The following is a 24437-nucleotide window of genomic DNA, read 5'->3' as shown; positions in this document are numbered from 1 at the left end:
TTGTAACTCTATGTTTTGTATTGATTCATGCACTGATGTACTGTGAACCTCATTGATGTTTCAGTTTTATATTCTCTTGTATTTTTCAAAATCTTAATAAGCTTTCATGGAAAAAAAGAAACATAGAAACATGATGGCAGATAAAGGCCAAATGGCCCATCCAGTCTGCCCATCTGTAGTAGCCATTATCTCTTCCTCTCTCCGAGAGATTCCACATGCCTATCCGAGGCCCTTTTCAATTCAGACATAGCTAATTTTTTCTATTTTTTACATTGGTACACTGGATCACAGGACTTGTACCCTTGTTTCAGATCCAGTTTCACTTCAATGGAGTCTCATTGGTCACTGTGGTTGCTCACATCCCCATAGAGTTCCCTTGGAGTTCCTTTCCCTCATTCAATCCTAGGGGCTTTCCATGCTTTTCATCTCTCTTATAGGGCCAGAAGATGCTAGCTTTCCTGCGCACCTTACGTGCCACCAATATCTTCTAGAAACCATCTACATTTCATTCCCTCTAAGATCAACTGTGAGACATCTATCTTCTCCTCACTTCACATTTTTACATCCCTTCATTGTTAAATGAAGACCCATGCTGAACTCTCAAACCTCAGACACTGCCAAGGGACAGTCTGAATACCTTCTGAATACTCAAAAAAACAAACAAACGAGTGGTTAACTGGCATTCACTCGAGAAAAAATAAAAATTATCCCAGGACAAGCAGGCAGGTATTCTCACTAGTGGGTAACGTCATCCAACGGAGCCCCGATGCGGACGTCTCACAAGCATACTTTCTTGTAGAAACTTCAGAAGTTTCCAGTCGCCCGCACAGCGCATGCGCGAGTGCCTTCCCGCCCGATGCACCGGGCGTGTCTCCTCAGTTCTTAATTTTCTGTGGACCCGAGAAGTCCGTCTTCGACTTTCTGCGCAAAGTACCTTCTCTTGTGCCTTCTGAGTCCGCGGTTTTGAGTTCTGTTACTCATTATCGTTGATTCGCGTTGCGTTTTCTTGTTTTTCAAAAAAAAAAAAATTCTTCCGTTCGTTTGACCGGGCAGGCCATGTGGCCACGGCCCCGCGGCTTCGATCTTGCGGCGGAGCTTTTTCGGCCTATGTCCCGGCCTGTCACCGGTTTTAAGAAGTGTGTCAAGTGCCAGCGTGCGATTTCGTTGATGGACCTTCATCGACGCTGTATTCAGTGTCTCGGGCCTCAACACCTTCCGAAATCGTGCCGGCCTTGCTCCACTACTTACAGCACTGTGCTTTTAAGCATCACTGCATCTTCTGGGAGTCGCTGTTCAGCATGGAGGCGTCATCGGAGCTGTCCTTATCGCAGGGATCCGCTGCCTTCGACTTCAGCTTCGACCTCCTCAGCCTCAAGTCTTCTCAAGCCTGCCTCGTTCAGTGCCGGCTTCGACTACGACGCCTGCTGCGGTGCCTTCCGCTGTCTCCTCAGGTCAGGTAACTGCAGCCTCCCATTGCTCCAGTGGTGCTCAAGGTGCCCAAGGCTTCTAAGCCCAAGCCCCCTAGCGGCCGAGACCGCGAAGTCCAGTGCAGAAGGTCCCATTGCAGATGCGGATCCCTCTTTGCCGGCTTCGTTCCATGCCATGATGGAGCAGCGTTTCGTCGAGCTCTTTACTAAGATTGGGTCCGACACTTCTCTCTCAAATCCAGCCTAGGGCATGCGGAGGCCTCCCGCGAGATCAAGTGCTGCCTCCGGTGCCCCATCGACGGTCACTCTCGCTGCTGGGAGCCGAGTCTCGGCAAGTGGCTGGTCTGGCTTCGGGGCGTGCATCGCAAGGAGCAGAGTCTTTGCCCGTGCCACCTCCGATTCACTCGATTCATGGCGCTGAATCCTCCCCACTGCCTGGAGCGGTTCCTTCCTCAATGCTGAGCCTCGAGGCTTGGCGGGTGCCTCAAGGGGCTTCTTCTCAGCCTCCTCTGCTTCGATCCACAGCCTCCAGCCCCATCTACTCGCTGGACGCCTCGTCTGAGCCTCGCTCGCTTCGACGTTCGAGACCTGCTTCTAGACACAGTTCTGGTCATCGCTCGAGACATTCATCAAGGCATTCATCGAGGCATGCCTCGCCTCGTCATAAGCACCCCTATAAGGAATATTCTCCGCCGGCTTACTCGCCTCCTCCTATGCCGGAACTCGAGGACACCATGGGATCGCTCTCCCCCTGCCGATCCTCGGCCTCTGCGGATCAGGACGCCTCGACATCGAGTCCTTCTCGAGGCCAGCTCTGATTGACCAATTGTCTTTCTCATCTTTCCTGCGTCAGATGGCGGTGGATCTTGATATTACTCTGGACTCGGGTTCCAAGTTTTCCAAGGAGTATTTGGAGACGATGCATCTTCCCCTGCCTCCGGCTGAGTCTCTTTGTCTGCCTCTGCATAAGCTTCTGGACCAGACCTAAGATGTTTCGAGACACTTTACTCCATCCCCTCTGTCCCTGGGAAGTTGGATGCCAGGTATCGCACGATGCACCATAAAGGATTCGACGGTGCCCAGCTCTCTCACCAGTCCCTCTTGGAGTCCTCCTTGAAGCGGTCTCATCCCTCCCAGGTCTATGCCTCCGTTCCTCCTGGCCGGGAGGGCAGGACCATGGACAGATTTGGCAAGCGCATCTACCAGAACTCAATGATGGCCTCTCGAGTCCTGAATTATAGCTTTCACTTTGCGACCTACTTTGAGTTTTTTCTGTCAATTCTCCAGAGGTTTCTCCCCTTTTTGGACTCTCAGGCTCGCTTCGAGTACTTGGAGGTTCTGGCGTCGTTGTCCCAACTTCGTCTGCAGATGATGCAATCGTCTTACGACGCTTTTGATCTTGCTGCGAGAGCTGCTGCTTGTTCGGTGGCCATGCGGCGCCTGGCATGGCTTCGGACAATTGATATGGACCCGAATCTCCAGGAGCAGGCTTGCGAATGTTCCATGTGCGGGAGCCAACCTCTTTGACGAGTCATTTCAATCCATTCTCTGCCAGAAGCCCAAGCCTGCTATTTCTCACCCGTCTCGCCAGCCTATGATCTATCAGCGGCGCTACCCTCCGAAGCAGGCACCCGCCATCCATCAACCTGTGAAGAGGCAACACCAACAGAAGCCCCAACAAAAACCGCAACCTTCTGCTGTCCCCAAGGCTCCTCAGCCTTTTTGACTGTCTCGTAGAGAGCATAACTTCCATCGTTCTGCCCTTCCCTGTTTTTCCCATCGGGGGTCGTCTCCATCATTTTTATCATCGATGGACGACTGTTACCACCAACCTCTGTGTCCTTTCCATTGTAAGGGAGGGATACTTTCTTCAGTTCCATCAATTTTCTCTGGAACATCCTCCAAGAGAGTATCCTTCCAACTTAACCCAGACCGCCCTTCTACTTCAGGAAGCTCAGGCTTTGCTCCGGCTACGTGCCGTAGAGCCGGTCCCTTTGGACCAACAGAACAAGGGTTTTTACTCCCGGTACTTCCTTGTTCCGAAGAAGACGGGTAATCTGCATTCTATTTTGGACCTCAGGGTGCTCAACAAGTTTTTGGTCACCTCCCCCAACCCCATAAGCTCCACCAAACTCACCCAAATCAACATAAAACCTGTACCCCCCACACTCCCCCTCCACAACACTTACACAAAACATAACACCAGCACAAATGGGAAGGAGGGAGGGATAATCTTTTCATGAAGAGAGTATTCTACTGTTCCCCTTTCCTCACAGAATTCACTCCAGCCTGCCATAACATCCAACAATCACGTGACTGCTCCACCCCATCACCTTAGAAACCTCCCTAATCATTTTTCTTTCTTACAAGCCCTGTCTATTAACCCTTTTTATCTCCTCTTATAAACTTGTCAATCCTTATTCTATAGATCCTTAATAACACTTCATATATTCCCCTCACTTTCCCCCCCCCATTTTACCCACACCATCATTCAATAAATATTACCAGCAGGTGACATCAGCTCAGATAATGTTATATCACACCAGATGAATCTGGTGTTCTTCTTTAATCTTCCTTTTTCTTCTTTAACTTCTTTCTTCTTTTCGTACCTGTCAATAGGTATTCAGCAGTATTGAATTTTTCCCTTTATTCCCATTGTATTTTCCGTTAATGTCTTCTAGCCTAAACTTTATTGTGATTCCTCCTCTTTCCTTCTTGTTATTTGTCATTTTCTCTTTGTATTTAGTTTTTATATGTCTTTGTTTAAATTTTGTATTCCCCTTTTTTTTACTATTGTATTTCACCTAGAATTCAAGTTAGGCGAGTAATCAAATTTTAAATAAACTTGAAACTTGAACTTGATCAAATGGCTCACCTTTATCCACATCTTCATTCACACCTTCAAAGAAATGCAGTAGATTGGTGAGGCAAGATTTCCCTTGACTAAATCCATGTTGGCTTTCTCTCATTAATCCATGCTTGCAAGATTCTGTCATTTTGTTCTTTATAATAGTCTCAACCATTTTGCCCAGCACTGACGTCAGCCTCACTGGTCTATAATTTCCCAGAACACCCCTGGAACCCTTTTAAAAATCAGCGTCACGTTGGCCACCCTCTAGTTTTCTGGTACTATGCTGCATTTTAATGAAAATTTCCAAATTATTAACAATAGCTCTACAATTTCATTTTTCATTTTTATCATCACTCTGGGATGTATACCATCTGGTCCAGTTGATTTGCTATTGTTCAGTTTGTCAAACAGGCCCATTACATTATCTAGAAATACAGAAATTTGTTTAATTTCTCTGATTCATCAGAACTGAATACAATATCTTGCACTAGTAATGCCTTAAGACAAAAGAACAAAATCCAAAAGGTGGCACAAAGGAGATGAAGCAGCAAAACAACAAAAAGATTGTGGAACAGATCAGACATACCAGTGCCCAAATGACTTAAAAACAAACTACAAAGGATATATATAGTCACAAGTGACCCACAAGATAAAAACCAAATAACACAGGCCGAGTTCTAGCAAAGTAAAATGCCTTCCTCAGGGGTCTTATAGGGCCCTTGGCTGCCTTAAATATAAAAACGTGATAGTCACAAAAAATCCATGCAGTTGAAGAGGCTACAAATGAGCAGCACAGCACAGAAGCCTCCAGTGTAAGCTCATATCTTGATACCAGCCTACTGATATGAAGTTATTTGGCCACATAATAAACTACAAACTGGTACATCTGATTTTCTGTCCCACAATCTTTTGGTTCTTTTCATTATGTTTATTTTTATTTTTCATTTGATGTCCCTCTTAAAGCAAAAGGTCAAAGCTTTTTACAAAACAAATCACGATGAAGAGAATGCCAATATTAATAGGAAAGATAAAACAATCAAACAAGATATTCTTACAATGAAAATAAAAAATATAAAAACAATATACTATTCAAATGATTAATTTAATAATAGATTTACTGATGCCATGAATTTCATTTAGAGTTACCCTGAAAAAAATAAATCTTCCAAAGTTATTTAAATTTGGAAAAGGATTGCTCAGATCTTTTTTTTTTTGTAAATCTTTATTCATTTTCAAACATACACAAAGTGCATATAAAAAATACAACAATTGGTACAATAAAACAGAACTTATAACTACCAAATAATACTAGAAATATCTTCCCCCCACTCACCCATCCAATCCAGATGTGTATAAAACTCTATAAAACAAAGGAAGGCTTATACTATTAATTGGTGGTTAATTAATTGGTGGTTAATGGAAGTCGCTCGAAGGAAGGAAAGGTGAGTAGTGGAGTCCCTCAGGGATCAGTGCTGGGGCCAATCCTGTTCAATATGTTTGTGAGTGAAATTGCTGAAGGGTTAGAAGGAAAAGTGTGCCTTTCTGCAGATAATACCAAGATTTGTAACAGAGTAGACACCGAAGAGGGAGTGGAAAATATGAAAAAGGATCTGCAAAAGTTAGAGGAATGGTCTAATGCCTGGCAACTAAAATTCAATGCAAAGAAATGCAGAGTAATGCATTTGGGGATTAATAATAGGAAGGAACCGTATATGCTGGGAGGAGAGAAGCTTATATGCACGGACGGGGAGAGGGACCTTGGGGTGATAGTGTCCGAAGATCTAAAGGTGAAAAAACAGTGTGACAAGGCAGTGGCTGCTGCCAGAAGGATGCTGGGCTGTATAAAGAGAGGCGTAGTCAGTAGAAGGAAGAAGGTGTTGATGCCCCTGTACAGGTCATTGGTAAGGCCCCACTTGGAGTATTGTGTTCAATTTTGGAGACCGTATCTGGCGAAGGACGTAAGAAGACTTGAGGCAGTCCAGAGGAGGGCGACGAAAATGATAGGAGGCTTGCGCCATAAGACGTATGAGGAGAGACTGGAAGCCCTGAATATGTATACCCTAGAGGAAAGGAGAGACAGGGGAGATATGATTCAGACATTCAAATACTTGAAAGGTATTAACGTAGAACAAAATCTTTTTCAGAGAAAGGAAAATGGTAAAACCAGAGGACATAATTTGATGTTGAGGGGTGGTAGATTCAAAGGCAATGTTAGGAAATTCTACTTTACGGAGAGGGTGGTGGATGCCTGGAATGCGCTCCCGAGAGAGGTGGTGGAGAGTAAAACTGTGACTGAGTTCAAAGAAGCGTGGGATGAACACAGAAGATTTAGAATCAGAAAATAATATTAAATATTGAATTAGGCCAGTTACTGGGCAGACTTGCATGGTCTGTGGCTGTTTATGGCCGTTTGGTGGAGGATGGGCAGGGGAGGGCTTCAATGGCTGGGAGGGTGTAGATGGGCTGCAGTAGGTTTTAACTGAGATTTCCGCAGTTGGAACCCAAGCACAGTATCGGGTAGAGCTTTGGATTAGAGAGTTGCGCAGGGACAGAAATCCCACCCGTCCCCACCCGTCCCCGCCAAAATCCCATCCGTCCCCACCCGTCCCCGTGAGGAATCCCTCCGTCTCCACCCGTCCCCGTGAGGAATCCCTCCGTCCCCACCCGTCCCCGCGAGGAATCCCCTCCGTCCCCACCCATCCCCGCGAGGAATCCCCTCCGTCCCCACCCGTCCCCGCGAGGAATCCCCTCCGTCACCATCCTTCCCTATAAACTTCAGAAATAGTTATTTTATTTAATTATGCTACTGAATTAAAGGCTCTGGTAGAGACCCATTTACAAATAAGCAAAGAGACTTTATTAATTTGGAAATATTAATTGGGAAGAATACATACTTTGTAAATGGGTTTCTACCAGAACCTCTAATGTAAATATAAAATATAAATACTCAGCTGATGAGAACCCACAAACTGTCAGCTGAGGACTTCCTTTGCAGTTGGCCGGGGGTCCCTTTTGCCAAGCTTGGCAGGCAGCAGTAGCGTCCCTGAGTCACAGATGCTGGCACCTCAGTGGCTCATGGATGCTGCCAGCGACTGCTGCGCTTGGTGGAGGGGAGTTCTGGCCATCTCTAGAGGAGGTCCTCTGCTGGCGGTGCTTGGGGATCCCCACCAGTCACAGCAAGGGTCAACAAGTACTTCAACACTGTAGAAATAAAACCAGAAATGCATTTCCTTTTCTTTTGAACACAAAACAAAGACATCTGCCATATACATTTCCCAAAGCTAACATATTTTAGTCAATAAATTCCGTTTTTTACCTTCGTTGTCTGGAGACTTATTTTTCCATAAAGTTGGTCCCAGTTTCTTTTTTCCGCTTTCCCATCTTCTGTAAATTCTTCTGTTGCTGTCCATTGGTTCCCCCTACCATGGTCCAGCATTTATCTCTTTCTCATCTTTCGTGCCTGCCCACCAGCCCCATGCCCAACATTTCTCCTTCTATCACCCCTCTCCAACACTATGCCACATCTCTCCCTCCATTCCCTTCACCACTGTCCAATATTCCTCCCTCTTGAATCCCTTTCAATCTGTCCCATTGTTCCCTTGCCACATTTCTCACTCTCATCTTTTTCTTCCCTATCACATTCTGTACCTTCCTCCCTACGACCAAAAATTCTCCTCTTTCTTCCATTTGCCGTGTGTGTGCCGTGAGGGAGGTCTGGTGCCCCAGAGTAAGAGCAGGGGTGCCCACACTTTATGGGCTTGTGAGCTACTTTATAATGACTAAGTCAAAATGATCTACCAACAATAAAATTTTAAAAAAACACAAAGCACAATGAAAGGCAGAGAAAATGTTAATTATTCATATTCCGGGTTTTTTCAAAGAGGTCACGGCAAATGACTCTATGCAATGTCACCTCGGTAACAAAATACAAAAATAGACAAATACACCCCCTCCCTTTTTACTAAACCACAATAGTAGGTTTTAGCACAGGGAGTTACGCTGAATGCTTCGCACTGCTCTCAATGCTCATAGGCTCCCTGCGCTAAAAAACGATATTGCGGTTTAGTAAAAGGGAGCCATAGTGCAAAATATAGACAGCAGATATAAATTCTCAAAACAGACACATTTTGATCACTAAATTGAAAATAAAATCATTTTTCCTACCTTTGCTGTTTGGTGATTTCATGAGTCTCTGGTTGCACTTTCTTCTTCTGACTGTGCATCCAATCTTTCTTCCTTTCTTTCAGCCTCCTGTATGTTTCCTCTCCTCCAGACCTCATTCTCTCCCCCAACTTTTTCTTTCTGTCTCCCTGTTCCCCCTTCTTTCTGTCTCCCTGTCTGCCCCCTTTCTTTCTTTCTCCGTGCCCTCCCCCAAGCCACTCGGTTTGCTGCCACCGCCATTGGGGAATAGCCCCCAAGCCACCGCTGTCCCAAGCTTTCCCTTCAGAAGCGTCACGCTGACCAGCATTCCGCTCCCTGACATCAATTCTGACGTAGGAGAGGAAGTTCCGGGCCAACAAGGCATTTCTCCTCATTCCATCCAGCCTGAGCCCCATCTCTCCTTGATCCAGCATTTCCCTTCTGTGTCTGTCAGAATTACTATTCCACCTATTTTCCAGCATCACCCTTCTTTGTGTCCATCTCACCTATATCCCTATTTCACCACTTTTTCAGAATCTTCATTTGTCTCTGTCCTTATCTTTACGCCATGTTCACTATTTGCCCTTTCAATGTCTTTATCTCCCCCCACACACTTTTTCAGCATTACTTCTACGTCTCTATTTCACCTCCTCTTCATGTCCCCTCTGTATCTCTATCCTTATTCAGTAGGTCCTGCTTACCCTTTCTATTCTTTGTGTCACTATCTCCATTTTCAGCTTTCCCCCCTTTTCCTTTGTTACTGCACCCGGTAGCCAGAATCTTTCCACCCTCCCTCCAATCCGGCGCAGCCCAGTATGAAATATTTCCTTTTGTTTCCCTCTCCTCTCTCTCTCTCTTCTCCTCCCTCACCCACGAGTCCTGCATCTGGCCCTCTCCCTTCTACCTGCACCTGGCAACACCCCCCTGCTCCTCGGCTCTCTTAAGCAACTCGTCAGCAGCGGTGATCAAGACAAGCTGCCGACATCGAGGCCTTCCCTCTACGAGTCCCGCCTTTGTGGAAAAAGGAAGTTGAAACAAGCGGGACTCGCAAAGGGTAGGCCCCAACATCAGAAGCTTGTGTCGATCGCTGCTGCTGAGTTGCCGAAGAGAGCCGCGGAGCAGAGGGTGTGGCCGGAAGCAGGTAGAAGGGAGAGGGAGATAGGAAGGCTGTAGAAGCTCCGGAGCATGACACCTTCCCGGCCAGGATGATTTCTTTTTCAGGCGTGCAGCTTACAAGTCCGGCTTCGCGGCGGGAAATAGCCATGCTGAGCAGTGAGCTCAGCACGTACACAGATGAAAGCCTTGCATGCTGATTGGTCCGGCGGAATTTAGGTAGGCTGTTTTCATCCCCGTGGGAGTCCCGTGGGCCAGGGGGCGTCCCCGTGGGAGTCCCGTGGGTCAGGGGGGCATCCCCGTGGGAGTCCCGTGGGCCAGGGGGCGTCCCGTGGGAGTCCCGGGCCAGGGGGAACCCCGCGATACCCGTTCCCGTGCAGACCTCTACTTTGGATTCTTGCTCAGAAATAGCTAAGAAGAAAAAATTTAAAAATTTAAATTGAATCAGGTTGGGCAGACTGGATGGACCATTCGGGTCTTTATCTGCTGTCATCTACTATGTTACTATGTTACTATGTAGACTGAAAAAATAAGTGGAAACTTCTTAAGTGTCCAAATTGAGGAACTCAATCGATGAACGTGGAACACTTTGTATGGTGTATAATGTATTTAAAACAGAGGAAAAAGGACCTCAAAAAACCCCTAGATCACAATCAATGAAGTTATGAACAATCGGGGTTAGGTTTTCATCACTGGTCCAAAAACTCTGTATAAATCTTTGAAATATTTTTAGCTTACTTTTTCTTTTTTAAAATTTTTTTAAATGCAATAAAATCATAAATAATGTATGTAAATATATTCTCTATATCACTTGAAGAGCAAGTATAAGTTTGAAGCCGGCAAATTTATTTAAGGCTTTCTATGATGTAAAATAAATCAGGCACTTATCTCAATTGCCCAACGGAGGCCCAACCGTTTCGCTCTACGGGCTTCTTCAGGGGTAATGATAAGATACAACTATGTGCCGGTACTGACTTTGCTCAAAATGTTCTTAAAAAGAAAGAGAAATAGAGAAAATAACATTATAACATTATTTTAACGACAAATAAGGACTATTTATTTAAATGATATGCTGATATAATGACTGCTGGGACTAAACATTGAATAAATAAAATTTTTTTTATATATATATCTCAATAGAACCGTAGGCAACAAAAATAAACATTAATGGTGAACCATACATCATATCACCAGTATAACTGCATGTTATTTATTGCTAACTACATTTTAGATGTCATATATCACCCGTATTTAGACGGAACCTAGTAGCCATTTCTGCAGGTTTTTCTACGTTTTAAAGTATACAAATAATCTTGTGTAGTTTTAAGAAATGCATAACTTGCCTGTGGTGTAGCTGCGTGTTTCCTTACTAACAACAATTTTGTAAACAAAATGGCGCCTGTATTTAAACAGGACGCCAAGACTATCTTAGCCAATCAAATTGTAAAATGACATCAGCAATTGTGGCACTACTTATGCCTCACAAAATTAAATTATTTGTTGCTAACTCGCCTCTATTTAAACAATACCCTTAAAGTATTCAAATAATCTTAGATGGCTATAAGAAATATACATAACTTGCCTGTGGTGTAGCTGCATGTTTCTTTGCTAGCAACAATTTTGTGATCAAAATGGCGCCCGTATTTAAACAGGACGCCAAGATTTTCTTAGCCAATTGAATTATAGAATGACGTCATAGTTTGTGACGCTGCATATGACTCATAGAATTTAAAGATGAGATATGTTTATTTTAATTAGAACATTAAGACATTGTTAACTTGTTTGGATAATATGTGAAATATTAGTACTGAAAGAGAACTTCCAAAATTAAAATACTCCTGCTGACAAAAAACGGAAAAAACAAAAATCAGAAAAAAGCATGCCATTCAATGTGGCTGTTTAAACCATAAGGTTCTAGTGAATGTAATCTGGATATCCACAGTTGTTCACGGCGTAAAAGTTGTTTATTTCGATCTCCTCCCCTGATGGACTTGGGAATATGGTCGATAACCCAACATTTGAATTGATGAAATTTATGTTGAAATTCAGAACAGTGGGCAACTAAAGGTGCTTCAGCTCTTGTCCTTTTGAGGTTAGAACGATGTTCAGTTAATCTTATTTTGAGACTTCTGATAGTTTTCCCTACATATATTTTGTTGCAGGGACATATAAGAAGGTAAACAATATAAGTACTATTGCAATTACTGAAAAAATGTGTGGTATAAAGTTTACTGTCAAACGGATTGGAGAAATGATCAGATTGTAACATGATCTCACAATTTAAACAATGGCCACATTTATAGTGGCCTTTTAGAATTGGTGTCTTTGATTTGATAGTCTTTAATTCTGATGGACTCAACAATTCTTTGAGATTCCTCCCCCGCGAATATGAACCGCGTAAAGATGTATTTTTAAATACATCCAATGTTTTCATGATTTGCCAATGTTTTTTGATGGTACGAGTAATTCTTGGACTAGCGTTGTTATATTTAGAAACAAAAGTACAAATGTCCTGAGACTCTTGTTGTTTTAATGAAGGATTAAGTAATAAAGCACGATTGTTGTATTTTGCCCTCCTGTATGCTGATTTCAAATTCTTCTTGTTGTATCCTCGTCTGATGAATTTGTCCTTTAACGTTTTTGATTGAATTTTGAAGTCTTGATTGGTGCTACAAATACGTTTGTACCGTAAAAACTGTGAATACGGTATACTTGATATACATCCCGATGGATGACAACTTGTGGAATGTAAAAGGGAATTTCGGTCAGTGGTTTTTTGATGTACTCTGGTATTGAAACCCAATTCTGTTTGGGTAATGTTGACATCTAGAAAATTGATGTTATAATATGAAAAAGTATAAGTAAATTGAATATGATCGTTGCATGTATTCAACCATTGGAAGAAATTTAAAAATTCTTCAACATTGCCAGACCACAAAAGAAAAACATCGTCGATGTATCGATGCCAGGATTTAATCTTTGAAACAAACGGAGATGACCAAATCCATTCATTTTCAAACTGATTCATAAAGATACATGCAATGGAAGGCGCAAAAGTGGCCCCCATTGCAACACCAGACAATTTGTCTAAAAACAAAAAATAATTTTCTGTCATGGCTATTCTAGTGAGATACACCAAAAAATCGGACGGAACCAGATGTGGACGTGGTCTAGATTCAAATACTTGGTGAATTACCCTGATGGCTTCATCCTGAGGGATGGAGGTGTAAAGTGAATTAATATCAAGGGTAACCATGAGATATAGTTCATGATCATCTTCATGTTTTGCCAAAATATTTTAAAAATGTGTAGTATCTTTAATATATGTTTTGTGATTTTCCACATATTCTCTAAGAAATGTATCCACATAAGATGACAACGCCTCTAATAATGATCCAGTAGCTGAAATAATTGGTCGTCCTGGTGGTTTTGTCATGCTTTTATGAATTTTTGGTAGTAGATATAGAACAGGAATGGATGGATGAATAACATTCAAAAATTTATGCTCACGTTTTGTCAAAAAACCTTTAGTTAATCCCATGTGTGTGATCTTGGAAATAGTAGATTGTAATCTACGTGTTGGATCAAGATGAACTTCTTTGTAAACCAAAGGGTTATTGAGTTGTGAGAGAGCTTCATCAATATAATCTGATGTATCAAGTATGACTACTGCTCCTCCTTTGTCTGCATTTTTAATGACAATCTGGGAATTATTTCTTAATTTCTGAATGGCATCCAATTCCACCTTAGTCAGATTATTATTTTTGAAAGTAAAATTCATTTTACTGACATCATTGAGAACGATCTGTTTGAAAACTAATAAAGTGGGATCTAAAGGACCTGGTGGTGTCCAATCCGATTTATTATAAACCACTGACAGATCAAAAGATTGTTTTCCATCAAAATAAATTTTCAAAGATAAAGATCTGATGAATCTTTCAAAATCAATCCGAAATTGAAAAAAATTAAAGTGATTAGTAGGAACAACAAGTTCCTCTACCAACAGTGATTCATCTGGGGATTTTTTAGCCACAAGACGACAGAACTACCGCAGACAAAGAGGCGCTCAAAACTACCGACGGGGACGTCAGTTCAAGAATCAATATCAACCGTAGTCAATTTATCAACATACCCCTTGTCCTCGATTGAATAACGTGTTCTCTCTTTAGGATTTTCCTTTGTTCCTAAGATTCATAATAAATTGGGCAGACTGGATGGACCATTTGGGTCTTTATCTGCTGTCATCTACTATGTTACTATGTTACTATGTAACATAGCTGAGCTTGCCTCAGACTCTGCAGGGCAGTTCCACATCATTGACTGGGAGATGACTGAAGAGCTGGCTGGTAACTTACTTCCAGAATTCTTTTCCCCAGAGCCGATGGTGGTGGAAGATAATAGCACTGTGGTTGAGAGCTGGCCAGAGGAAATGGAGATAGCTGAGTTAACAGTGAGTCTGTGAAAAGGTGTTTTTTTTCTTCCTGGTTTGCTGAGCTCTAAGAAATGTGACCGTTTTCTCCTCTCTATGAAATGTGAGCAGCTGAGCCAAACACTAGGCTGTAGTTTTAGCCTGGTAAAACTTAAGGCTCCCTGGTTTCAGGACTCTGTGCAAGAGCCCAGCTTGGAACTGATTAGCATAGCAACTGTGTAAGGTAATTAGCCTGCATGTCACTTAGGAACAGAGATTAAGAATCTGAGAGTAATCCTGCTCCATTTCCTTTGGGAAGCTCCAGCCCAGCTGGAGAGTGATTGCACTGCTAAAAAACACACTACTATGAATGTTCCTCCTATAGCTCTGCATGGGAAAGCTGTTTTTATTAACGGTTGCACTGCTTAGCTTTATTGAAAGCTAATGGACTGTATTTTGCACTGGCATCAGGAGATATGCCCGATTGAAGGACTCTGGTACAGGGGACTGTATATGGTTTGTCAAGCAAGCCCAAAGCTTATTAGTGAGATTCAGTGAATGAAGTGAAAACGTTTGCCTTTTTGTTTGTATTATTTTCATGCTACCAGGGAAACCTGGGTTGCATGATGATCCTGTGGCTGGTGGCCGAATAAAGCTTGTGTTTTGAACCAAGGTCATTCTGACAACCATGTTTTTTTTAAAATCTTTGGAAGTAAGCTTGGTTAGGCATTTGCCAGTGGCAGCCAACTTGAAAGGATACCCTAATTCTAAAGGGACCACGCCAGAAGTGAACAACGTGCCGCTACCCGGCAGCTCAGGGTATCCTTATAGAGCCCGGATGTGACAGAGTAGAAAAGGTTCAAAGAAGAACGACCAAGATTATAAAGGGGATGGAACTCCTCTCGTATGAGGAAAGACTAAAACGGTTAGGGCTCTTCAGCTTGGAAAAGAGATGGCTGAGGGGAGATATGAGTGAAGTCTATAAAATCCTGATTGGAGCAGAACGGGTAAAAGTGGATCGATTTTTCACTCCATCAAAAATTACAAAGACTAGGGGACATTCAATGAAGTTACAGGGAAATACTTTTAAAACCAATAAGAGGAAAAAAATTTTCACTCAGATAATAGTTAAGTTCATCTTTTATGAACCGCCTAGAACTATTTGGTTAAGTGGTCTAGAAATTGATTTATGTTTATGTTTAAACACAGCTTCAAATAACTGGGCTTTCAGCCTGGATTTGAATACCGTCAGAGATGGAGCCTGATGTAATGAGGCAGGCAGGTTGTTCCAGGCATGCAGCACAGCAAGGTAGAAGGGAAGGATATTGGAGTTGGCAGTAAGGGAGAAGGGTACCAACAGGAGGGACTTGTCTGACGAATGGAGTTCCTGGGGAGAGTATGGGGAGTAATAAGAGAGGAGAGATACTGAGGAACTGCAGAGTGAGTACACTTGATGTCAGTAAAGGGAGCTTGAATTGTATGCAGAGATGGACAGAGAGCCAGTGAAGCAACCTAAGGAGAAGAGTAATGTTGATATAATGAACCTGACGGAATATGAGGTATGCAGCAGCATTTTCAACAGATTGAATGGGAGAGAAATGGCTTAGCAGAACAGCAGGAAGTGCATTGCAGTAATTCAGATGAGAGGTGAAGAGAGCATGGATGAGGGTCTTGGCAGCGTACTCTGAAAGAAAAGGAAGGATTTTTAGCAATATTATAGAGAAAGAAATGACAAGTTTTAGCAATCTGTTGGATATGCCAGGAGAAGGAGAGCGACAAGTCAAAGATCACCTCTGAGGTTGAAAGCTGAAGAGACTGGAGTATAACCCCTTCCTACCGACTCCTGCACTGGCTGCCAATGGAGGCTCGCACGAAGTTCAAGCTAGGATGTCTCTGCTTAAAGGTATTATCAGGTCTAGCCCCTAAATATATAATAGACCTCTTCTCATTCCCAACTAACAGACATGAGAGAAGCACACACCTGAAATTTGTTTCCCCACTGGCTAGAGGATGCAGATATAAGAGACATCATCAACAACTTTTATCGTACCAAGCAGCCTTATGGGGCAAAGACCTAGGAAAACTAATCACACACTCAAACAACTATAGCGAATTTAGGAGACACCTAAAAACATACCTGTTCTTGAATTACATAGGTAACGAACAAGGACAATAGCCCCCTTCGTAATTCCACCCATATCTGATCTTGCAAACTGTTAACCTCTAACCTCTAATCTCTAAACTATGAATGTCCCAATCAATTAATGAAACTTTTCTAACTCATTGTAAATAGCACGGAACTTCCCGATCCGGCAGTATATAAACTGTTGTTATTATTAATGTTGTTAATATCAGATGGTCACTGTTATACTCTGTAATTCACCGACTGTACAGTTTCACCTCACTGTAAACCGCCTAGAAGTCGCAAGATTGTTGGCGGTATATAAGAATAAAGTTATTATTATTATAAGAGTGTTATCTACTAATATAGAGAATGGGGGAAGAGGAGAGGTGGGTTTAGGAAGAAAGAAAAGGAGTTCAGTAATGACTATGTTTAATTTTAGATGGTGACAGGATTGAGAGGGGACATGATAGAAACATTCAAGATACTGAAGGGAATAGACTTAGTAGATAAAGACAGGTTGTTCATCCTCTCCAAGGAAGGGAGAATGAGAGGGCACTCTCTAAAGTTGAAAGGGGATAGATTCTGTATGAACGTAAGGAAGTTCTTCTTCACCCAGAGAGTGGTAGAAAACTGGAACGTTCTTCTGGAGTCTGTCATAGTGTAAAACACCCTCCAGGGATTCAAGACAAAGTTGGACAAGTTTCTGCTCAACTGGAAAGTATGTAGGTGAGGCTTGGCTAATTTAGAGCACTGATCTTTGACCTAGGGGCCGCCACGTAAGTGGACTGCTGGGCACGATGGACCATTGGTTTGACCCAGCAGCGGAAATTCTTATGAGCCAGGAGCCAGAACCAGACCGGGTTGAGAGCACCCTGTGGCTATGACAACAATCTCCAAAGTTGACCCCAAAGGAGGCATAGTCATTTCCAGAAGCAGAGAAGAGTGAAGGAGGAGGTGACTGTGCAAAAATGTAAAGATAGCACATGGTGTTAGAGGAATGAAACTTGTGCAATTGCCCTTGACCCCATGGCCAGAAAGAGCCACAAGACCACTGAAAGCTGAAGGCAGCTCAACCTGGTAATGATCTTTGGGGTCCCAGCTATGTCTAACACCACTCTGGCAACAAATACAATAAAACCTGACACATTCTAATCACAAAAAATATATATAGTTGGTTTTTTTAACCTTTTGTTCTATGTTAATTTTATTTTTCCAATCAAGTTGGTCCCAGTCTCTGATTTCTGCTTCCCTCTTTCATCTCTTAGCTCACTCACCAGGATCTCCTGTCCATTTGACATTTCTTCTCTTCCCATGTTCACCCTCCATCTCCTTTCTCTGTTTTCCTATAGTTCCTTGTCTAGTATCTCTGGTCTAGTATCATCCATTCTCACTCCTCTATCTCTAGCTTCTCTGTCCAGTATCAACGCTTTTGTCCCTATGCCTTCCTATGTACAGCATCTCCCTGAGTCCCTGCTCTCCCCAAAAAATCTAGTATCTTCACTATGTGTCCCCATGTTCAAAATGGTCTCTTTCTTTCCATGTTCCCACACCCATCATGACAAGTATTATCCCTCTGTGGTCATACTCCATCCCCATACAGCATACATAGAGCTTTGATTCACTGCCTTGTGTCTATCATGTCACCTGTGTTTCCTCTGAGTCCATCTTCTCCCCTCTCTGCATCGCCCACACCACCCATCCAACTTCTGATTCTCTCTCTCTTCTCTTCCTTCAGCATCCGGCTCTTTCTGCCACTGTGGGTCAATCAGTTGTCTCCCTCTTTCTTCAACCCCTTGCTCTGGCATCTTTCTCCCTTCCCTGCAGTGACATGTGGTCAGGGCCTTCAGGAAATTTACCCCACACCCATAAGGCAGATGGTGCTCAGCCAATCAAATTCAGACCAGGGGGTTCAGAGAATCCCCAGCCAAAGAGCCCTGCTTTTTTTCCCTTTTGGTTTCCTTTTTGTTTGATGCAGTTTGACTAGTTGAGCAGGCTGCCCACTGAATCCCCTGAAAGCCCTCTCCGCATGCCACTGCTTCCCTGTAAATCCTCCTATGGAACAGCACTTCTCTCCCTTCCCTCCAGTCCCGACCCTTTATACAGGCCTCCCCCATGCATTTCTATAATTTCTTTCTCTTCTCTCCAGCCATTCCTTGCAGATCTTGCCTCCAGTCACCCTGTAGGTCTAGCACCTCTCCTTGCTCCCAGTCCCCGGCCACCAATTCAGCACCCCTCTCTCTTATCCCTAGCCCTCCTGCCCACAGATGGAGTACCTCCATTCGTTGACCCAACCTTTCCCGCAGGGTCAGCACCTCTCCCCCTTTAATTTCCATTTCTTACTTTCTATCAATTTTGAAAAGATCTTAAAACCCACTTATTTAAACAATATAATATACATTATTGATTTTCATGTAGTTATAATATACTTTTAATCTTTTTATCTATACTATTTTAGTTTATTTTGTGGTTTTTTTATTCATTATTTTTATGCTTGTATTAGTTACTTAGAATTATATTATGTATGATGTTATTATTATATTGTATGCTGAGAACCTATTGTGTAAACTGCTTTGAACTGCTGGATAGGTGATATATAAAAATAAATTACTATTAATTATTATTCCCTTCAGCACCCAGCACCCATCTCCCCACAGGTCCAGCATTGTGTTGGTTGGCCTGACACCCATAATTCACTGAAATACCATGGAGGGGTGAGGGAGGAAAAAGGACTGAGAGATATGTAATCCTTGGTAGCTGGTGTGCACTGCCTCTGGGTGGGCTTTAGGTGAAACTGGGTGGGCCTGGGACCTTCCGTGGCTATGCTCCCGGTACATGTGTCTGTTCTTGTCTGCATTCACTATCTGTTAGCGTGTGTGTGTGTGCACAGACGTGTTCATAGGTGTCTGCACACCTCCATTGATTGATGCCTTGGCTGACAGAACAGTGACTTTACTGCTCTTCTCTAAAATCTCTGCTCTCTTTCTTCCCTTTAGAAAAATCATATATGGGTAAGTCCAGACTTTTCTTCTTCTCAACTGTTGTAGATTTCAAAACCGCTTCTTTTTTGGAGTTACTGTGCCAGTAAAACTTTCTCTTTGTAGCAACTGTGTCTAGCTCTGTATACATATGTGTTCGTGTGTGTGCATGTATGTTCACGTGTGGGTGTGCATATACAAATGTTGCTGTGTGACTATCTGTGAGTATCTTTGTGCCTCTATTAGTTGATCCCTTTGAAGTGACTTTGCTGCTTTTCTCTAGGATCTGGCTCTCCTTCTTCCCTTGTACCTGGTTTGTTTGTTTTTTTCATTCAGAAAGCTTTCCGGAGAAACAATCGCCGTTAAAGAAATCCCATGGGACATAATTGCTGGTAAACCTGGCTCTTCTAGCAGCCTCCTTCCCCGGAACTAATCACCTCTAGTTTTTCCATGTTAGTACAGTGAAGGGGAAGGAAGGCCACATCGTCTCCCCTCACTGTACCGGATCCTGCTCCCTGCCTGCTTCTTTGGCAGGAAACACCGCCCACTTTTAACTCGGGCTCTCTTCAGCCCTCTCTTAGCTCTATTAAGGGGCACAGAGGGCCACTACGTGGTCCAGAGCCTAGCACTGCCCTGCAGAACAACAAGGCAGAGGAAGAAGGAAGGTTCCCTCCATCTTGTCCCTCCATCCTCCGCCCGACGCCACTCCTGACGTGAGGATTGGGCCTGGCTCTGCCCACAGTAGAGTTCCAGCAACTCTTCAGGCCTATTTGACGGCAGCAAAAAAGTTTAATCGCAGAACAGCAAGGCAGAGGAAGGAGGAAGGTTCCCTCTATCTTGCCCCTCCCTCCTCTACCCGACGCTGCTCCAGTCCCTCCTAGAGCAAAAAAATAATCCTACCCATACCACAGATAAAACAAACCCCAAAAGAAATACAACTCACTCCAAACTTCCTCACATACATACCAACCAACCCACACCTCTCAACTCCACAAAATGAAGATAACAAAACAGAAACAAATAGTCATCGTCTTGTTTAAAATACTGTGTTTTAGGTGGTATAGAGCCTATATTTCTGCCTTACTAGTAGTCTTACTTATAGTCCCACCAACCCCAGGGACCACTATTCATATATAGAGACCCATATAATCAGGACTTCACAACCAATCAAGATGACCTTTATTCTATGCAATCACTGTGGTGCTTTAATTCCAAGACATACTATTTGGAGGCTTAAGGCTTGCCCCATCTGTCTTCAACTTGCCAGTATTAAGGAGGAGCTCTGCAAACTTAAACAGGAATTGAATACAATTAAAGCAGCTTCCATCACTCCACAAAATCATACCAACTTACCACCTCTACCTCAAAGAATAAAAACAGCCCAGGAATAAATGGGTCACAGTAGGCTCAGGAAGACTGCGACATGTAACACAGAAACATCCACCTTCACTAATATTACCTCTACAGAATTCCTTCGCTCCACTAGTGCACTGCGATACTCAGGAAAACAGAAGGGAGGTGGGACTGGAACCAATGAAGGAAACTCAAGAGAACAAGCGCACCCTAAGTACAAATAAAAAAGCTAAAAACAGAAAACTATTACTGTTGGGGGATTCCATCATTAGAGGCATTAACCTTGGAACACAGGGCGAGGAGACCAAAATAGTGAAATGTCTTCCAGGATCCTCAGCTACCAGGAGTTCCAGGCAAATACTGACTATAATTAAGGAAGAAACTAAGGATTTTAACACTGATGTTGTTATCCATCTGGGAACAAATGACCTGGCCAACAACTCCACACTTGCAGCACAGAAAGCTTTTCGGGAGCTTGGTGAGGGCGTGAAACCTTTTGTAAAGACTTTAGCTTTTTCTGAAATACTGCCTGCATATGGAAAAGGGAGAGCAAAGAATGAAAAACACAGAGGACTTTAATAGATGGCTCAGAGCCTGGTGTCATCAAGAAGGCTTCAGGTACATAGGAGGATGGGGAAATACATGAAATGACAAGAAGCTATATTGCACTGATGGGCTACATATTACTACAGCAGGAAAAAGAAACCTTGCAGAGAAATTTAGACAATATTTTTCTAGGCATTTAAACTAGAAGGTGGGGGTGGTGTATGTACGAAGGACAATTATAGAGAAAAGATGTGATAGTAGTAAAGGCTGCAACATAAGCAATATCACAAACTCATTTCTTAGTATTGCAACGGAAAGTGAAACGACACAAAAATCCATACGAAAAAGGAGATTATCGCTGAAAAATAGCTGGAAAGCGATGACCACAAATGCTCGCAGTCTAAGCAACAAAGTTCATGATCTGCAAGCCCTGATATTAGAGGCAGATCTAGATATTGTTGCTATCACAGAGACATGGTTCAGTGAATCACATGGATGGGATGCAAACATACCGGGATATAATCTTTTTAGGAAGGACAGAGATGGTCATAAAGGTGGAGGAGTAGCTCTCTATGTAAAGATCAATATCCAAACGACCGAAATGCAAGGGACCTGGGGAGAGGAAGAAGCGATATGGATTGCTCTGAAAAGAAAAGATGGAACTTCTATCTACGTGGGTGTAGTCTACAGACCTCCGACTCAATCGCAGCAAATTGATAAGGATCTGATTGTGGATATCCAAAAGTTTGGAAGGAAAGAGGAGGTTCTGCTGTTGGGAGATTTCAACCTGCCGGATGCGGACTGGAATGTTCCGTCTGCGGAATCGGAAAGAAGTAGGGAGATTGTGGATGCCTTTCAAGAGGCTCTGCTCAGACAAATGGTGATGGAACCCACAAGGGAAAAAGCGATATTAGATCTGGTCCTCACAAATGGAGAGAGTATCTCTAATGTTCGAGTGGGTGCTCACCTGGGTAGTAGCGATCATCAAACGGTTTGGTTTGATATAACGGCTAAAGTGGAGAGCGGCCGCACGATACTTAAAGTCCTAGATTTCAAATGTACGGACTTTAATGCAATGGGAAAGTACCTGAAGAAAGAGCTGTTAGGATGGGAGGACATAAGAGAAGTGGAAAGACAGTGGTCTAAGCTGAAAGGAGCGATAAAAATGGCTACGGACCTTTATGTGAAGAAAATCAATAAAAACAAGAGAAAAAGGAAGCCGGTATGGTTCTCCAACCTAGTGGCTGAGAAAATAAAGGCGAAAGAGTTGGCGTTCATGAAATATAAAAAAACCCAAGAAGAGGAGAGCAGAAAGGACTACAGGGTGAAACTGAAAGAAGCCAAGAGAGAGATACGTTTGGCGAAGGCACAGGCGGAAGAACAAATGGCTAAAAATGTAAAAAAGGGAGATAAAAATTTTTACAGATATATTAGTGAAAGGAGGAAGATAAAAAATGGAATTGCTAGGCTAAAAGATGCTGGGAACAAATATGTGGAGAGTGATGAGGAGAAAGCAAATGTGCTAAACAAATACTTCTGTTCTGTGTTCACAGAAGAAAATCCTGGAGAAGGACCGAGATTGTCCGGCGAAGTTACACGAGAAAATGGAGTAGATTCTGCGCCGTTCACGGAGGAGGGTGTTTAAGAGCAACTTGAAAAACTGAAGGTGGACAAAGCGATGGGACCAGACGGGATCCATCCCAGGATACTAAGGGAACTCAGAGAGGTTCTGGCGAGTCCTATTAAAGACTTGTTCAACAAATCTCTGGAGACGGGAGTGATTCCAGGGGATTGGAGGAGAGCGGATGTGGTCCCTATTCATAAAAGTGGTCACAGGGATGAAGCAGGAAACTACAGGCCGGTGAGCCTCACTTCAGTTGTTGGAAAAATAATGGAAGTGTTGCTGAAAGAAAGGATAGTGTATTTCCTTGAATCTAATGGGTTACAGGATCCGAGGCAACATGGCTTTACAAAAGGTAAATCGTGCCAAACGAACCTGATTGAATTTTTTGATTGGGTGACCAGAGAGCTGGATCGAGGACACATGCTAGATGTAATTTACTTGGATTTCAGCAAAGCCTTTGATACAGTTCCTCATAGGAGGCTGTTGAACAAACTTGAATGGCTGAAGTTAGGACCCAAAGTGGTGAACTGGGTCAGAAAATGGCTGTCGGACAGACGCCAGAGGGTGGTGGTTAATGGAAGTCGCTCGAAGGAAGGAAAGGTGACTAGTGGAGTCCCTCAGGGTTCGGTGCTGGGGCCAATCCTGTTCAATATGTATGTAAGTGACATTGCTGAAGGGTTAGAAGGAAAAGTGTGCCTTTTTGCAGATGATACCAAGATTTGTAACAGAGTAGACACCGAAGAGGGAGTGGAAAATATGAAAAAGGATCTGCAAAACTTAGAGGAATGGTCTAATGCCTGGCAACTAAAATTCAATGCAAAGAAATGCAGAGTAATGCATTTGGGGATTAATAATAGGAAGGAACCGTATATGCTGGGAGGAGAGAAGCTGATATGCACGGACGGGGAGAGGGACCTTGGGGTGATAGTGTCCGAAGATCTAAAGGCGAAAAAACAGTGTGACAAGGCAGTGGCTGCTGCCAGAAGGATGCTGGGCTGTATAAAGAGAGGCGTAGTCAGCTAGAAGAAAGAAGGTGTTGATGCCCCTGTACAGGTCATTGGTGAGGCCCCACTTGGAGTATTGTGTTCAGTTTTGGAGACCGTATCTGGCGAAAGACGTAAGAAGACTTGAGGCGGTCCAGAGGAGGGCGACGAAAATGATAGGAGGCTTGCGTCAGAAGACGTATGAGGAGAGACTGGAAGCCCTGAATATGTATACCCTAGAGGAAAGGAGAGACAGGGGAGATATGATTCAGACATTCAAATACTTAAAGGGTATTAACGTAGAACAAAATCTTTTCCAGAGAAAGGAAAATGGTAAAACCAGAGGACATAATTTGAGGTTGAGGGGTGGTAGATTCAGGGGCAATGTTAGGAAATTCTACTTTACGGAGAGGGTGGTGGATGCCTGGAATGCGCTCCCGAGAGAGGTGGTGGAGAGTAAAACTGTGACTGAGTTCAAAGAAGCGTGGGATGAACACAGAAGATTTAGAATCAGAAAATAATATTAAAGATTGAACTAGGCCAGTTACTGTGCAGACTTGTACGGTCTGTGTCTGTGCATGGCCGTTTGGAGGAGGATGGGCAGGGGAGGGCTTCAATGGCTGGGAGGGTGTAGATGGGCTGGAGTAAGTCTTAACAGAGATTTCGGCAGTTGGAACCCAAGCACAGTACCGGGTAAAGCTTTGGATTCTCGCCCAGAAATAGCAAAGAAGAAAAAAAATAAAAAAATTTTTTTTTAAATTGAATCAGGTTGGGCAGACTGGATGGACCATTCGGGTCTTTATCTGCCGTCATCTACTATGTTACTATGTTACTCTTTATGCTAACAAACCGGAAAGCAAAAGGAAAGTATAACTCTCTAATTCCAGTTTTA

The 24437-nt window shown here is 43.2% G+C and overlaps 1 long non-coding RNA gene across 2 annotated transcripts in view; it reads left to right on the top strand.

Annotated features, from left to right (window-relative positions):
* LOC117354754 overlaps positions 1–24437 on the top strand; it is a 739456-nt gene that overhangs the window by 551856 nt on the left and 163163 nt on the right. The window contains exon 1 of one of the 2 annotated variants that reach the window (XR_004538239.1): positions 19054–19072. The exons of the other annotated variant lie outside the window; for it this stretch is intronic. This is a non-coding gene — a long non-coding RNA (uncharacterized LOC117354754). Of the gene's footprint in view, positions 1–19053; positions 19073–24437 lie in introns of those variants that run through there. 2 annotated transcript variants of the gene reach the window in all.

Source organism: Geotrypetes seraphini, chromosome 2 (assembly GCF_902459505.1).
Source record: "Geotrypetes seraphini chromosome 2, aGeoSer1.1, whole genome shotgun sequence".
NCBI classification, from domain to species: Eukaryota; Metazoa; Chordata; class Amphibia; order Gymnophiona; family Dermophiidae; genus Geotrypetes; species Geotrypetes seraphini.
Note: the sequence above shows the minus strand (reverse complement) of the source record. Positions and strands in the feature narration are given on the sequence as shown.